Raw genomic sequence first — 4,007 nt, 5'->3', positions numbered from 1 at the left:
GAAAGGAGAAAGGAAGGAAAAGAAAGGTCATTGTGGAGGCTGGTTGGGGAACTGGTGAGCTCCCATAAACACCCCAGTGAATGGAGGTTTTACCAGTGAGGCCTAGGAAGGAGGGACCCACGCAGAGCATTACACAGGCAGGGTCAGTTGGGCTGGGACAGATTAGCTTTGGGTAGTAAGGGAAGAAGAGTCAAGGGTGTCTTATGGGCCCCTGAAGGTGTGCCCCAGTCCCCCGGCCTCTGTGGGGCACAGTTACCACCTCCTAGGAGGCCTCACCTTATGCAGGGCTGGGCCTTAATATTTATTTGAGGTCAAGAGAATTGTTTCCTTACTACCCTTGGAGAACTAACCTGATCTTGCTGGAGAGAGACGTAAGCAGTCCCTGCCTTCACAGTGGTTTCAGAGTACAGATGACTTCCGACAGGTGCAGGGAGAACCCTCAGCTCTGAAGAGGCAGAGAAGACAGACCAAAGAATAAAACAAAAGAAAGAACACTGACATGGTTAACAAATCAGACAGAAGTTAAGGTCTCTTAACTGAGTGTCTTTTTGTTGTTGTTGAGACAGTCTCACTCTGTCACGCAGGCCGGAGTGCAGTGGCACGATCACGGCTCACTGCAGCTTCCACCTCCTGGGCTCAAGTGATGCTTCCACCTCAGCATCCCAAGTAGCTGGAACTACAGGCACGGGCCCGGCTAATTTCTGTATGTTTTGTAGAGACGTGTTTCACCATGTTGCACAGGCTGGTCTCAAACTCCTGAGCTCAAGCGATCCATCTCCCAAAGCGCTGAGATTACAAGTGTGAACCATTGCACCTGGCCCATTAACTGAGTGTTTAATTTTAGAGTCCAGATTTTCTTTTCAATTGCCATGTCAATACTTGCTCGTTATAAAACAGTAAAAGCACAAAAAATTGTAAAAGGAAAGCATATTCATATTTTCCTGTTTAAACTCAACCACTTTAGTTGAGTTTATCATTTAGTGTTTTCCTTCCAGTTTTTCTTCCCTTACATGGCATTCAAACTTTTACCAAAGTTGTGGTTATAGTGTCTTCACAATTTGCAGAGTCCCTTTTCACTTAAGATTACCTCAGAAGCGCTCTCTCGCAGGACACATGGCGGCGACTGCGGCAAAGCGAGAGCGAGAGCCTGGGAGAGGCCACTGCCGCCAGCACAGCTGGAGACCTGAGCCGACACTGGGGGCTGTCCGCGGTCCCTGCACTCTCTGGATGAGTCGGAGAAGTCCCATTGAATCAGAGTAAGATGAATGGTAGCTTTGATTGTGATTGCAGTGAGCTGGAATCACCTGAACACTAACAAAAGACACCTTCTGTTAACCAACAGCCGCCAGGGCTTCCTGTTGAAATACACAGCAACAGGCCGGGCGCGGTGGCTCACGCCTGTAATCCCAGCACTTTGGGAGGCCGAGACGGGCGGATCACGAGGTCAGGAGATCGAGACCATCCTGGCTAACATGGTGAAACACCGTCTCTACTAAAAAATACAAAAAAAACTAGCCAGGCAAGGTGGCGGGCGCCTGTAGTCCCAGCTACGCGGGAGGCTGAGGCAGGAGAATGGCATAAACCCGGGAGGAGGAGCTTGCAGTGAGCTGAGATCCGGCCACTGCACTCCAGCCTGGGTGACAGAGCAAGACTCTGTCTCAAAAAAAAAAAAAAAAAGAAAGAAAGAAATATACAACAACAAAGGAAGAAAAGAAGCAAAACAGAAATAGTGCTTACCAGCACCTTAGAACGATGCTGCTCAGGATCAGTCCAACACTGAATGTATATGCACTGTGAGGAGAATGTTCACAGAAGCCTGTTGTGTGCACATTTATTCACATATTTGTTAAATCGTTTAGCACAGTAATCTGAGTGCATAGTGTATCATTTCATTCCGTTTGAGTTTCTTGAGTGTTTTATTTAAATATGTGCAGAGTTGCTGCCCCTTTCTTGAACTATGAGTACTGCAATCTTTTTAATTCTCAATATGAGTAGAACGTTCTGAGCTTCAAATCTAAGGGGAACTCAACAGGTCCGTTTGGCGTATGCAATGAGCATCAAGAAACCATTGTGCTGTGAAAGCATAATTATTTTCTTCTCTCTTTTGAAAGATCTTTCCTTTTGATGCCAGTTTTCTTCCTTGTTTACACAAGTTCAATAATTCTAAAGGAAAAGGCAATATGATTGGCAATGATTGGCCTATACATAACAACTTTGACATTGATGAAGTTCAGCTTGATCCAAGAGCTCTGTCTGTTGCCACTGATGAAGAAGTACAGGTTGACCCCTGAAAATATTTGGATGGCGATCAGGAAAAGTATCTGGAGGATCCTGCTTTTGTACCAATTACTCTACTGAGCCTTGTTGGCAGTACCCAGATGATCATGAAAACAAATATTGTGATCTGGAGTGTAGCCATACTTGTAACTACAAAACGAGGTCATCATCATATTTAGATAACTTAGTTTGGAGACACAGAGTGAACCATTACTGTGAACCCAAGCTCATTATAGATCTTTCCAATTGGAAAGAACAAGCAAAGAAAAATCTGATAAGGCAAATCAAAACATGAAAGGAATGGATTGGTTAAAGCCCAGATAGCACTAGAGGAAACATCACAGCAACTGGCTGGAAAAGGCAAGAGAAAAGAATCAGGGATTTGATTTTGATTCCTTTATTGCAGGAACTATTCAACTTAGTTCCCAACATGAGTCTACTGATGTTGTTGATAAATTAAATGACTTGAATAGCTCAGTGTCCCAACTAGAATTGAAAAGTTTGATATCAAAGTCAGTAAGCCAAGAAAAACAGGAAAAAGGAATGGCAAATCTGGCTCAATTAGAAACCTTGTACCAGTCTTCTTGGGACAGCCAGTTTGTGAGTGGTGGGGAGGACTGTTATCTCATCAATCAGTTGTGTGAGGTAAAGAAGGATGAACAAGTTGAGAAGGAAAACACTTACACTCGTTACTTGGACAAGTTCTTCAGCAGGAACGAAGATACTGAAATGCTAGAAACTGAGCCAGTAGAGAATGGAGAGCTTGGGGAGAGAGGAAATGAGGAAGGATTTCTGAACAACAGTGGGAAGTTCCTCTTTAACAAGCAGCTCGAGTCCATAGACGTCCCACAGTTTTGCAGTCCAGTTGGGTCACCACATAAGTCAATACAGGCCACATTAACACCTTCTGCTATGAAATCTTCCCCTCAAATTCCTCATAAAACATACAGTAGCATTCTGAAACATCTGAACTAAAACACTCAGCAGACATTTATCTTTGTATTCTTCATGAAGTGTGTTTTGCCTTTTTTTATTACTATGTTTAAGTCATTTTTTACTTGAATCAGATGGTGTCATTTAGTAAGGATTTTATTAGTTCTTGGTTTTTAAAATCCAGACTTTCTTTTTCTACACGTGAGATAGTTTTTATTTTAACTGGCATGTCATTTGCACACAAAAATAAAGACTAGAGCAAAATAATGCAATGCAGGAGGAAAAAAGAAATGCGCTAAGACAAGTAAAGAACATTCTCTCATAGAACAGTGATCTGTTTTACAGGAAACAAACCTTGCCTTGAAATTTACACAGTGAGACTGTACATAATTGCATGAAAATAGCTATTTTTTTCTAAGACATTTTTCATTCATGAGTATTTTCAAGTTTTTCATAGTGTACACATTTCTTAAAACACATAATACCTAATACCAGCAGCAACTGAAAATGAATGCCAAATTTGGTACGCATGTGTTATCTACCTCAAGGTAACAAGAGTATGTGGCTAAACATATACCACTATAGTGCTTCACAATATGCACTTCTATTTAGCCAGGGTTTATTGTAGTAAACTATTCTTAATGAGACTCATTCACTCTTTATAAATGTTCTGGTGTGCATTCTTTATAGTGAAGTGTTAATACATCACATCTTATTTTAGTAAATCAGTATATTTTCTGTATTTAATTATAAAAATTCACTTAGTTTTGGCCGGGCGCGGTGGCTCAAGCCTGTAA

General features: G+C 42.0%; 1 pseudogene; it reads left to right on the top strand.

The window, feature by feature from the left end:
• The first annotated feature begins 1,113 nt into the window (after positions 1-1,113).
• LOC108524545 (mitogen-activated protein kinase 6-like) lies at positions 1,114-3,254 on the top strand (annotated as a pseudogene).
• Positions 3,255-4,007: the final 753 nt, after the last annotated feature.

Source organism: Rhinopithecus bieti, unplaced genomic scaffold (genome assembly GCF_001698545.2).
Source record: "Rhinopithecus bieti isolate Rb0 unplaced genomic scaffold, ASM169854v2 repeat_3528, whole genome shotgun sequence".
In the NCBI taxonomy this organism is placed as follows: domain Eukaryota; kingdom Metazoa; phylum Chordata; class Mammalia; order Primates; family Cercopithecidae; genus Rhinopithecus; species Rhinopithecus bieti.
The sequence above is the reverse complement of the archived record's forward strand: the minus strand, read 5'-3'. Positions and strand labels throughout refer to the sequence as shown.